The following is a 14,294-nucleotide window of genomic DNA, read 5'->3' as shown; positions in this document are numbered from 1 at the left end:
CACTGGAGGGAAACATATAGTCATTATTGATAAGTTGATACGTTACTGTCTTAGTTTATTCATAGAAGATCCCCATTGGCTGTTACATCAGCAACAGCTACTCATACAGCTGCTGTAAAACAAAGTATCAGAGTAAAAACATCCCTGACTCCAGTCTCTACTTCTAATCATCCTCTGCTTCCTAAAGTGCCTCCCTCTGTCTGGTTCTGGCACTGTCCATGTAGAACTGCTGCTCTCTCTCCTCACAGTACACAGCATCAAGCCTGACTCCACTGACCTCTTCAACTGCTCTTCCTGGGGGACCATTTTAGACAGTGAAACTGTTCAACTGGTAGACTGGGAGCTGTGAGAGTGAAACTCACATTTGCATCTAGTCAGGGTGGGGTGGTTCTGCTTCTCTCAGAATAGAGCAGCCCTGTCACCAGATGTTCACCCATCCCCAGGGGCCTTAAACTGAGAAACCACTTAAAACTCAGGTAATTTTCAATGATTTGGACTTTTAAATTGGTTCAATTTATTTAAACCTGTGGTGTGTGTGTGTCAATTACCTCTTGATCAAATGGATGAAACTGTAATGAATGATGTGACGGGATACATCTCTTCTTTTTAGTTATGATCATTGATAATACATCATGATGGCCCAGTTATGCCTGACAATAGGCTATGTCACAACAAATGAACATTTGACTTAATAAAAACCACATAGCAGTGTTTATGATTCAATCAGATATCTTTATTGTTCTGTAAACCGCATTGAAGCATCAAAGCGCACATGAACAGTCGCTAGTTAACAACAGCAGAAACACATCAACACCAACACTGATACAACCTCAGTCTACAGAGTGGAGTGACACCTGGGCTCAAGCAAAGGCCCCTGTTTGTATGTGACTCTATGGAGGCTAGAGAATAGCTGAGCACAGAACAGAGTCAAGGCAGAGGAATCAGCCACTCTCCACAGGGGGGTGTGAGGGGACCTACTCAGAACACTGGTCTCTCCTCAGTATCTGAGTGACCGTAGGCTGGGAGCTCTGGTGGGCCTCACAGGACACCGTCCCTGCCTTGGTCCACTCCTCAGCAGTGAGAGTCAGGGTGCTGCTCCAGCTGTAGAGGCCGTCCTTCTCCAGGACCCCGCGGCTGGCCTCCTGCGCCTTGTTGATCCCGTCCACATTCCATCTCATTGTCCAGTCTGAGGGGAAGCCCTTGTTGGCCAGGCACATCAGTGTGGCCATACTCTTACTGGACAGCTCCTCACTAGAGGGGGGCAGGACCGTGAGGGTGGGGGCACGGTTACCTAGAACACACACAGAACATAGACATGAACTATGGTACAAGAGTCACTTATGCACAGTATCTAAATATACAGTCGTGATTTAGAAATGTATCAACATATGAATTTAATGTTAATTGGATCAATCTTATGAAGAAAATACCAAAAAGTCAACCAAAACGCGTCAGATGAACCATACAAACTTTAAATACGATCAGTGCGGTGTAACTATGTCATAAAGTTGTTTGTCTGATGAGAATATTCATATGTTTAGTATTCACACACTTCGACAATTCTTAAGTGACTTTCTTGCACACATCAAACGTGTCATGAAGTTGGATGTTCAACACATCACTCAGACTAGTAACCTAACAACACAACAGGTAACATGCAACCATAACTACAATAACTGATACATTTATTCGTTTTTCCCAGAATTACACTTAGAAAATCCTAAAAAGCAAACATATTACTTAATTTGGACATTTCTGATTTGCTAAATTATCAAATGAAATTAGACTCAGTCGATATTCATTAAAGAGAAAACTTTTAGAATGAATAATAATGAAAACAACTTTTAGAATAGATTATTCTGAAATGTTCCTCGTTGTTAGAAAGTAAGTAGATACATTAAATTACTCTGAACTGATGAGAAAGAAACATTAAAAGCTCATTACTTACTTCCAACATCAAGTCTGGTGCCGCTACCAAAAGTCCACCACAGTGATACAATCCCTATGACTGCCTGTACAAAAACCTCCCTCTCATTGTGCAGGTGGCTATGAACGTTTCTAGACTCATGTTCATTTCTTCAGCTGATAAACTCATCCACCTACTTACAGTTATACTATTCGCTTTTATTGACATTACATTTTAAATTTGATTGAATAAAACAACGTTAAAATTAGAAATGTTGTATTGCGATTTGTGTACTTTCTCAAAAAATAAAATGTATTTTTTTTTTCCAATAATGTTCAAACATGAAATGAAAGAATGTGTTTCAACGTGAACAGGTGAATAAAGTTGTTAACTTTGTAGTTTACTTACTGCCAACATCCAGTCTGGTGCCGCTACCAAAAGTCCACCACAGTGATTGAGCGTAACTGAACGGCCGTACAAAAACCTCTCTGTGCTGTAAAGCTGCAGCTCCAACCACACAGATCTCACAAAGACAATCTCATTCAACACAAATCTCACCCAACAACCCCAAAGGAACACTTCATATGATCTCTATCAGTAACAACACACATATGATTGATGTTGTGATTTAAATCCAGATTAGTCTTTTTCCTCTTGTGTTTATCAGGTGTCCTCATAGACACACAGCAGCCAGAGTCCAGCAGTAGATCCAGTGTTTGTATTCCTCCATATTGTCCTCATGACAGAGAGCAGCAGCAGCAGCAGCTCTGACAGTGATTCATGTTGTATATTCCTTTATTAAAGATGCTGACCACAGACTTAACAGTGGTGGTGAAGTCACAGAGGACAGGCACCACTACCAGAGGAATCCCACCAGCTTCAGTTGGCACAAGTGTTCTAACTGATTTGAGGAACTTAAAAGTCCAAGCATGAGTGAACAGGCTGTTGATAACACATCTGACTAGACCGACATGAGGAACAGTATCACTTGTGAGGGTCTTTGATACATCACTAATGCAGAGATATAAACATGAAGCAACATTTAAACATGTCACCTTTTTATTCAGTTTGTTGATATAAAAATGGGTGTTTGACTCCTCTTGAATAACCTCACTTCATTGAATCAGACAATACATTATACAAGCATTATGTTTGTGTGATTCTTTTAAGTCTAAAATGAGAAATTCTCAAAACATATTCACGTACAGGATTAAACACACTTAATACTTCAACTCTCAAGGGGATTTCCCCATCTCCTGAAATAGAATTGAAACTTTAATTTGCATCATACTTTCTGACGTACTGCTCCATAAGTGCTTCCAGCCCTGTGAGTTCAACACTTCATGACTGAGAGCCGTCCTTCATGACAACAGAACCACAACCACAATGACTTCCATCATCGTCTTCATCTGGACATTTGCTTTCTGGATTCAAGGTGAGATCTGAAGTGATAAATCCCACACAAATGTACTTGTTCATTGATATACATTCTATAGTACTGCCTCAATGCTGATGTAGCCTTGGGCTCCGTTTACATGTCAAGTCTTCATTTGTTTTGCAGGATCCACTGGACAGTATGTTGTAACCCAGAGTCCTGCAGTGAAAGCTGTGTCATTGGGACAGGCAGTCAGTCTCACCTGTAAAGTTAGCAGTGCTGTACATAGAGATAGTAATGGAGACTGGTTAGCCTGGTACCAACAAAGACCTGGAGAAGCTCCTAAACTCCTCATTTACTTAGTTAAAACACTTCAGTCTGGGACTCCATCTAGATTCAGTGGCAGTGGATCTGGGAGTGACTTCACTCTGACCATCAGTGGAGTCCAGGGTGAAGATGCAGGAGATTACTACTGTCAGAGTTGGCACTATCCTAATAGTAAAGACGTGTTCACACAGTGATACAGAGCCGTACAAAAACCTCCCTCAGTCAGACTGCACAGTGACTGCACTGCTACAGCTGGGACCTACTGCAGGTGCTGAGGGGGAAGAGACAGAGACATGGAACACTGACTGAACTATGATACGCTGAGCTAAATATAACAGTGATGCTGACAAAACAATATGTCACCTCATCCAACCACATACCAATGAAGTCCTGGAGTGGTTTCAAGTTGTTGAGAACACAGCAAGATGAGGACTTTTGAAGTGGAAGCACAAACACACTCCTCCCAACATCTAACGTCCCTAATAAGACTGCAGTTTAAAGTAGTAAATGATGTGTGTCACTGTGTGTGATGATGCTCCATACAGTATGCAGGGGATGGCTTTGCTGACCCGTCCATTTGGACTTTCCACTCCCATTTAGACCCAGCATTGATTCGTGCCGTTCTCATTTATCATGACTCACAGCAGAATATGATCACTGTTCCATCACAATAGTAAAAAAACAATAGACCAGGATAGAACATCTCCCTGTCCACTATATGAGATCAGAGCATCAATTCAATGGTAAATGTGAAGAGTCATCAGTTTCATGTGGAGCTCAAACACAGACAGTACTGACTCTGACCACTGGAGGGAAACATATAGTCATTATTGATAAGTTGATACGTTACTGTCTTAGTTTATTCATAGAAGATCCCCATTGGCTGTTACATCAGCAACAGCTACTCATACAGCTGCTGTATAACAAAGTATCAGAGTAAAAACATCCCTGACTCCAGTCTCTACTTCTAATCATCCTCTGCTTCCTAAAGAGCCTCCCTCTGTCTGGTTCTGGCACTGTCCATGTAGAACTGCTGCTCTCTCTCCCCACAGCACACAGCATCAAGCCTGACTTCACTGACCTCTTCAACTGTACTTCCTGGGGGACCATTTTAGACAGTGAAACTATTCAACTGGTAGACTGGGAGCTGTGAGAGTGAAACTCACATTTGCATCTAGTCAGGGTGGGGTGGTTCTGCTTCTCTCAGAATAGAGCAGCCCTGTCACCAGATGTCCACCCATCCCAGAGAGCAGACAGAGAGCAGCAGCAGCAGCAGCTCTGACAGTGATTCATGTTGTATATTCCTTTATTAAAGATGCTGACCACAGACTTAACAGTGGTGGTGAAGTCACAGAGGACAGACACCACTACCAGAGGAATCCCACCAGCTTCAGTTGGCACAAGTGTTCTAACTGATTTGAGGAACTTAAAAGTCCAAGCATGAGTGAACAGGCTGTTGATAACACATCTGACTAGACCGACATGAGGAACAGTATCACTTGTGAGGGTCTTTGATACATCACTAATGCAGAGATATAAACATGAAGCAACATTTAAACATGTCACCTTTCTATTCAGTTTGTTGTTGTAAAAATGGATGTTTGACTCCTCTTGAATAACCTCACTTCATTGAATTAGACAGTACATTATACAAGCATTATGTGTGTGATTCTTTTAAGTCTAAAATGAGAAATTCTCAAAACATATTCACGTACAGGATTAAACACACTTAATACTTCAACTCTCAAGGGGATTTCCCCATCTCCTGAAATAGACTTGAAACTTTAATTTGCATCATACTTTCTGACGTACTGCTCCATAAGTGCTTCCAGCCCTGTGAGTTCAACACTTCATGACTGAGAGCCATCCTTCATGACAACAGAACCACAACCACAATGACTTCCATCATCGTCTTCATCTGGACATTTGCTTTCTGGATTCAAGGTGAGATCTGAAGTGATAAATCCCACACAAATGTACTTGTTCATTGATATACATTCTATAGTACTGCCTCAACGCTGATGTAGCCTTGGGCTCCATTTACATGTCAAGTCTTCATTTGTTTTGCAGGATCCACTGGACAGTTTGTTTTAACCCAGAGTCCTGCAGTGAAAGCTGTGTCATTGGGACAGTCAGTCAGTCTCAGCTGTAAAGTTAGCAGTGCTGTATATAGACATAGTACTTATGGAGACCGTTTAGCCTGGTACCAACAAAGACCTGGAGAAGCTCCTAAACTCCTCATTTACGATGCTAAAACACTTCAGTCTGGGATTCCATCTAGATTCAGTGGCAGTGGATCTGGGAGTGACTTCACTCTGACCATCAGTGGAGTCCAGGCTGAAGATGCAGGAGATTACTACTGTCAGAGTTTCCACTATCCTAATAGTAAATATGTGTTCACACAGTGATACAGAGCCGTACAAAAACCTCCCTCAGTCAGACTGCACAGTGACTGCACTGCTACAGCTGGGACCTACTGCAGGTGCTGAGGGGGAAGAGACAGAGACATGGAACACTGCTCAGAAGAGGAGGTCAACCGTGACATGTGACATTGTCATGAATCCTAAAAAAACATTATATAAAACAGACTAAAATCATTCTCATCATTTTCAACATCAAAATATTCCTCATGTTTGGTCATAAGACTAAGACTGAAGCTGAATTCAGAGTCCACGGCTGCAGAACCAAAATAGTCCACCGGCCCTTTATGACGAACCTAGCCTCATTTAATGTCATTTTAATAGTCTCTTATGCAGCATATCACAACCAATGGGCCGTGCAGCTATCAGGATTCACTGTGATGAACTCAGTGGAATGCATACATGCAATGTTGATATCTCCCATGATGAAGTAGGATCTAAATTCCCTGAATTGATTATGTTTCACTTCTTAATGTTTTATTAATCCTTCAAACAACGGGTGGTTTGGAATACATATTGTTCCAGTCTATCCTGCCCCTGATATATCAGACAACATACACATGGCCACTTCCATTCATAAAACACCATCGTTAACAATGTTACCTCGCTGTTTTCATCATGGACAGCGTTCCTAGAAACCAGTTCTGGAGCTATCAACCAGTGCTTGTGTAGTTTTCATTTAACATGGCAGTCAATATGAATCAAATTAACGACCAGAAAACGCCTTCAATTGCACTTGACAACCAGAGTCAGTGAATTAAGTTTCACGTTTTGTTGAAAAATTGATGGTTGAGGAATGAATCTTGCTTTTTAATGCTGGTAACCCATTGTATAAAAGCAATAATACACTGTGCCTCGACTCGCGGTTATGACCACGTCACAGCCATGATTAAAACATCATAACACATGGCCTCTCATGTATTATTCAACCAGATTTTTATCAGTTTTTCAAGTGAGCCCTCACCAAGAAGGCAGCATCCACACCGTTACACAGACACAGAAGACACAACACAGCATGTAACATATAATAGGATTCCAATTGCTTGGTCAAAAACAGTGCTGTGTTGTCGTGTTGTTGATGTGGAGGTGAGTCTCATGTGTTGTGATGAGGGCCTGCAGAGTCCCAGTGTGTTTGATCAGAGACCCAGGAGAGGAGGGAGCTGAACTCAGTCAGGAACAGAGCAGCAGTGAGCAGCAGTCCTGCACAGTGGAGCCCCTCTTCTCTCAGTGTCAGTCTAGTCCAGCACTCAGTCCACACACCACACAGCTCCATCAATCACATGTGTTTGTAGAGCGCTTTGCACAACCACAGTGGTCTCACAGTGCTTTACAACAAGAGGAATACAAACATTATAAACAATCAATAAACAAACTAGATGAACACCGAACCATCGACCCCCCAAAGGGCCTGTTCACTGCATACTGCACTGACACTACTCACCCTGTAGGGGGAGACACAGGAGCATTTTTCTACCTTTAACAAGATACATGAGATGTCGTCAACTCCTCTTATCAAAATATGTTTGAAATGTCAATGACCCATATAAGAGAGGACCAAACTGATTTAGTCCTAATTATATTTAGAACTGAAAAAAATGAAAAAACAAACATTTAATTTGTTATCTGTTCATGAGAGTGAACTATACATTGACTTTGTTATTGATCTGACAGTGGACCTCTACTGAATGAGAAAAATAGTTTTGGGCCAATGCAGAAAATGAGCCGTGTAGGTAGGTAGGTTCTCAGCTCTGAGTTGGCCCCTCAGAGATCAAAAGACACTGAAATGGCCTCTGTGTAACATCTGGCACTCAAGACTTTATCAAGACCATAGCAGTGATTTGCATAGTGGAGGGACTCTCATAGACAGCCCATGCTTCAGTGCCCCTGGTGTGTTTAAAGCCCTGTGAGTTTAACACTTCATGACCAACTGCAGACCAACAGCAGGACCCACAACAACCATGAGTCTGATCACCATCTTCATATGGACTCTTGCCGTCTGTGTTCAAGGTATGTGGATTTACACGTTTTAATTGATAAAGTTTGAGTCATAAATATTTAGAGTAAATTAGATGACTGAATAATTTCCAGTATTAAAAGTATGACATGTTGAATGTATTCCTTTCTCCCTCTGAAATGCAGAGTCCAGAGGACAGTACACGTTGACCCAGACACCAGCAGTGAAAGCTGTTCTCACAGGAGAGACAGTTAGCATAGGATGTAGAGTCAGCAGTGATGTGTACAATGGTGATTACCTGAGCTGGTACCAACAAAGACCTGGAGAAGCTCCTAAACTCCTCATTTATCTTACAAGCAATAAGTTCACTGGGATTCCATCTAGATTCAGTGGCAGTGGATCTGGGAGTGACTTCACTCTGACCATCAGTGGAGTCCAGGCTGAAGATGCAGGAGATTACTACTGTCAGAGTTTACACTACCCAAACAGTGTCTGGGTGTTCACACAGTGATACAGAGCCGTACAAAAACCTCCCTCAGTCAGACTGCACAGTGACTGCACTGCTACAGCTGGGACCTACTGCAGGTGCTGAGGGGGAAGAGACAGTGACATGGAACACTGACTGAACTATGATACGCTGAGCTAAATATAACAGTGATGCTGACAAAACAATATGTCACCTCATCCAACCACATACCAATGAAGTCCTGGAGTGGTTTCAACTTGTTGAGAACACAACAAGATGACTTTGGAAGTGGAAGCACAAACACACTCCTCCCAACATCTAACGTCCCTAATAAGACTGCAGTTTAAAGTAGTGAATGATGTGTGTCACTGTGTGTGATGATGCTCCATACAGTATGCAGGGGAAGGCTTTGCTGACCCGTCCATTTGGACTTTCCACTCCCATTTAGACCCAGCATTGATTCGTGCCGTTCTCATTTATCATGACTCACAGCAGAATATGATCACTGTTCCATCACAATAGTAAAAAACAATAGACCAGGATAGAACATCTCACTGTCCACTATATGAGATCAGAGCATCAATTCAATGGTAAATGTGAAGAGTCATCAGTTTCATGTGGAGCTCAAACACAGACAGTACTGACTCTGACCACTGGAGGGAAACATATAGTCATTATTGATAAGTTGATACGTTACTGTTTTAGTTTATTCATAGAAGATCCCCATTGGCTGTTACATCAGCAACAGCTACTCATACAGCTGCTGTATAACAAAGTATCAGAGTAAAAACATCCCTGACTCCAGTCTCTAGTTCTAATCATCCTCTGCTTCCTAAAGAGCCTCCCTCTGTCTGGTTCTGGCACTGTCCATGTAGAACTGCTGCTCTCTCTCCTCACAGCACACAGCATCAAGCCTGACTCCACTGACCTCTTCAACTGTACTTCCTGGGGGACCATTTTAGACAGTGAAACTGTTCAACTGGTAGACTGGGAGCTGTGAGAGTGAAACTCACATTTGCATCTAGTCAGGGTGGGGTGGTTCTGCTCCTCTCAGAATAGAGCAGCCCTGTCACCAGATGTCCACCCATCCCAGAGAGCAGACAGAGAGCAGCAGCAGCAGCAGCTCTGACAGTGATTCATGTTGTATATTCCTTTATTAAAGATGCTGACCACAGACTTAACAGTGGTGGTGAAGTCACAGAGGACAGACACCACTACCAGAGGAATCCCACCAGCTTCAGTTGGTACAAGTGTTCTAACTGATTTGAGGAACTTAAAAGTCCAAGCATGAGTGAACAGGCTGTTGATAACACATCTGACTAGACCGACATGAGGAACAGTATCACTTGTGAGGGTCTTTGATACATCACTAATGCAGAGATATAAACATGAAGCAACATTTAAACATGTCACCTTTTTATTCAGTTTGTTGTTGTAAAAATGGATGTTTCACTCCTCTTGAATAACCTCACTTCATTGAATCAGACAATACATTATACTAGCATTATGTTTGTGTGATTCTTTTAAGTCTAAAATGAGAAATTCTCAAAACATATTCACGTACAGGATTAAACACACTTAATACTTCAACTCTCAAGGGGATTTCCCCATCTCCTGAAATAGAATTGAAACTTTAATTTGCATCATACTTTCTGACGTACTGCTCCATAAGTGCTTCCAGCCCTGTGAGTTCAACACTTCATGACTGAGAGCCGTCCTTCATGACAACAGAACCACAACAACAATGACTTCCATCATCGTCTTCATCTGGACATTTGCTCTCTGGATTCAAGGTGAGATCTGAAGTGATATATCCAACACAAATATATTTGTTCATTGATATACATTCTATACTACTGCCTCAACGCTGATGTAGCCTTGGGCTCCGTTTACATGTCAAGTCTTCATTTGTTTTGCAGGATCCACTGGACAGTATGTTTTAACCCAGAGTCCTGCAGTGAAAGCTGTGTCATTGGGACAGTCAGTCAGTCTCAGCTGTAAAGTTAGCAGTGCTGTATATACAGATAGTCATGGAGACCGTTTAGCCTGGTACCAACAAAGACCTGGAGAAGCTCCTAAACTACTTGTTTATTTCGCTAAAACACTTCAGTCTGGGACTCCATCTAGATTCAGTGGCAGTGGATCTGGGAGTGACTTCACTCTGACCATCAGTGGAGTCCAGGCTGAAGATGCAGGAGATTACTACTGTCAGAGTTGGCACAGTGGTAATGTGTTCACACAGTGATACAGAGCCGTACAAAAACCTCCCTCAGTCAGACTGCACAGTGACTGCACTGCTACAGCTGGGACCTACTGCAGGTGCTGAGGGGGAAGAGACAGAGACATGGAACACTGCTCAGAAGAGGAGGTCAACTGTGACATGTGACATTGTCATGAATCCTAAAAGAACATTATATAAAACAGACTAAAATCATTTTCAACATCAAAATATTCCTCATGTTTGGTCATAAGACTAAGACTGAAGTTGAATTCAGAGTCCATGGCTGCAGAACCAAAATAGTCCACCGGCCCTTTATGACAAACCTAGCCTCATTTAATGTCATTTTAATAGTCTCTTATGCAGCATATCACAACCAATGGGCCGTGCAGCTATCAGGATTCACTGTGGTGAACTCAGTGGAATGCATATATGCAATGTTGATATCCCCCATGTTGAAGTAGGATCTAAATTCCCTGAATTGATTATGTTTAACTTTTTAATGTTTTATTAATCCTTCATACAACGGGTGGTTTGGAATTTCTGTTGTTCCTTTCTATCCTGCCCCTGATATATCAGAAAACATACACATGGCCACTTCCTTTCATAAAACACCATCGTTAACAATGTTACCTCGCTGATTTCATCATGGACAGCGTTCCTAGAAACCAGTTCTGGAGCTATCAACCAGTGCTTGTGTAGTTTTCATTTAACATGGCAGTCAATTCGAATCAAATTAACGACCAGAAAACGCCTTCAATTGCACTTGACAACCAGAGTCAGTGAATTAAGCTTCACGTTTTGTTGAAAAATTTATGGTTGAGGAATGAATCTTGCTTTTTAATGCTGGTAACCCATTTTATAAAAGCAATAATACACTGTGCCTCGACTCGCGGTTATGACCACGTCACAGCCATGATTAAAACTTCATAACACGTGGCCTCTCATGTATTATTCAACCAGATTTTTATCAGTTTTTCAAGTGAGCCCTCACCAAGAAGGCAGCATCCACACCGTTACACAGACACAGAAGACACAACACAGCATGTAACATATTATAGGATTCCAATTGCTTGGTCAAAAACAGTGCTGTGTTGTCGTGTTGTTGATGTGGAGGTGAGTCTCATGTGTTGTGATGAGGGCCTGCAGAGTCCCAGTGTGTTTGATCAGAGACCCAGGAGAGGAGGGAGCTGAACTCAGTCAGGAACAGAGCAGCAGTGAGCAGCAGTCCTGCACAGTGGAGCCCCTCTTCTCTCAGTGTCAGTCTAGTCCAGCACTCAGTCCACACACCACACAGCTCCATCAATCACATGTGTTTGTAGAGCGCTTTGCACAACCACAGTGGTCTCACAGTGCTTTACAACAAGAGGAATACAAACATTATAAACAATCAATAAACAAACTAGATGAACACCGAACCATCGACCCCCCAAAGGGCCTGTTCACTGCACACTGCACTGACACTACTCACCCTGTAGGGGGAGACACAGGAGCATTTTGCTACCAGTAACAAGATACATGAGATGTCGTCAACTCCTCTTATCAAAATATGTTTGAAATGTCAATGACCCATTATGGTCATCTGTGACTTTGATACTCATGTAAACAATGTTGTGCTTTATCCTGTTCTCTTAGTACCTCAAAGATGGTTCAACAGATTGAAAAGAAATATGTGTCAATGACCCATTATAAGAGAGGACTAAACTCAATGTAATTATATTCACAACTGAAAAAACAAACATTGAATTTATTATCTGTTCATGAGAGTGAACTATACATTGACTTTGTTATTGATCTGACAGTGGACCTCTACTGAATGAGAAAAATAGTTTTGGGCCAATGCAGAAAATGAGCCGTGTAGGTAGGTAGGTTCTCAGCTCTGAGTTGGCCCCTCAGAGATCAAAAGACACTGAAATGGCCTCTGTGTAACATCTGGCACTCAAGACTTTATCAAGACCATAGCAGTGATTTGCATAGTGGAGGGACTCTCACAGACAGCCCATGCTTCAGTGCCCCTGGTGTGTTTAAAGCCCTGTGAGTTTAACACTTCATGACCAACTGCAGACCAACAGCAGGACTCACAACAACCATGAGTCTGATCACCATCTTCATATGGACTCTTGCCGTCTGTGTTCAAGGTATGTGCATTTACACGTTTTTATTGATAAAGTTTGAGTCATAAATATTTAGAGTAAATTAGATGACTGAATAATTTCCAGTATTAAAAGTATGAAATGTTGAATGTATTCCTTTCTCCCTCTGAAATGCAGAGTCCAGAGGACAGTACACGTTGACCCAGACACCAGCAGTGAAAGCTGTTCTCACAGGAGAGACAGTTAGCATAGGATGTAGAGTCAGCAGTGATGTGTACAATGGTGATTACCTGAGCTGGTACCAACAAAGACCTGGAGAAGCTCCTAAACTCCTCATTTATCGTACAAGCACAATGTTCACTGGGACTCCATCTAGATTCAGTGGCAGTGGATCTGGGAGTGACTTCACTCTGACCATCAGTGGAGTCCAGGCTGAAGATGCAGGAGATTACTACTGTCAGAGTTTCCACTATCCTAATAGTAAATATGTGTTCACACAGTGATACAGAGCCGTACAAAAACCTCCCTCAGTCAGACTGCACAGTGACTGCACTGCTACAGCTGGGACCTACTGCAGGTGCTGAGGGGGAAGAGACAGAGACATGGAACACTGACTGAACTATGATACGCTGAGCTAAATATAACAGTGATGCTGACAAAACAATATGTCACCTCATCCAACCACATACCAATGAAGTCCTGGAGTGGTTTCAAGTTGTTGAGAACACAGCAAGATGAGGACTTTTGAAGTGGAAGCACAAACACACTCCTCCCAACATCTAACGTCCCTAATAAGACTGCAGTTTAAAGTAGTGAATGATGTGTGTCACTGTGTGTGATGATGCTCCATACAGTATGCAGGGGAAGGCTTTGCTGACCCGTCCATTTGGACTTTCCACTCCCATTTAGACCCAGCATTGATTCGTGCCGTTCTCATTTATCATGACTCACAGCAGAATATGATCACTGTTCCATCACAATAGTGAAAAACAATAGACCAGGAAAGAACATCTCACTGTCCACTATATGAGATCAGAGCATCAATTCAATGGTAAATGTGAAGAGTCATCAGTTTCATGTGGAGCTCAAACACAGACAGTACTGACTCTGACCACTGGAGGGAAACATATAGTCATTATTGATAAGTTGATACGTTACTGTCTTAGTTTATTCATAGAAGATCCCCATTGGCTGTTACATCAGCAACAGCTACTCATACAGCTGCTGTAAAACAAAGTATCAGAGTAAAAACATCCCTGACTCCAGTCTCTACTTCTAATCATCCTCTGCTTCCTAAAGTGCCTCCCTCTGTCTGGTTCTGGCACTGTCCATGTAGAACTGCTGCTCTCTCTCCTCACAGTACACAGCATCAAGCCTGACTCCACTGACCTCTTCAACTGCTCTTCCTGGGGGACCATTTTAGACAGTGAAACTGTTCAACTGGTAGACTGGGAGCTGTGAGAGTGAAACTCACATTTGCATCTAGTCAGGGTGGGGTGGTTCTGCTTCTCTCAGAATAGAGCAGCCCTGTCACC

The 14,294-nt window shown here is 42.3% G+C and overlaps 1 gene segment (V, D, J or C); it reads right to left on the bottom strand.

Moving 5' to 3' along the window:
* Positions 1-711: 711 nt before the first annotated feature.
* On the bottom strand, positions 712-1,994 carry LOC310821131 (Ig kappa-b4 chain C region-like). The segment is given in 2 exons: positions 1,949-1,994; positions 712-1,291 (listed from the first exon to the last, which is right to left on the bottom strand).
* Positions 1,995-14,294: the final 12,300 nt, after the last annotated feature.

Source organism: Argentina silus, assembly GCF_951799395.1.
Source record: "Argentina silus genome assembly, chromosome: 21".
Taxonomy (NCBI): Eukaryota; Metazoa; Chordata; class Actinopteri; order Argentiniformes; family Argentinidae; genus Argentina; species Argentina silus.
The sequence above is the reverse complement of the archived record's forward strand: the minus strand, read 5'-3'. Positions and strand labels throughout refer to the sequence as shown.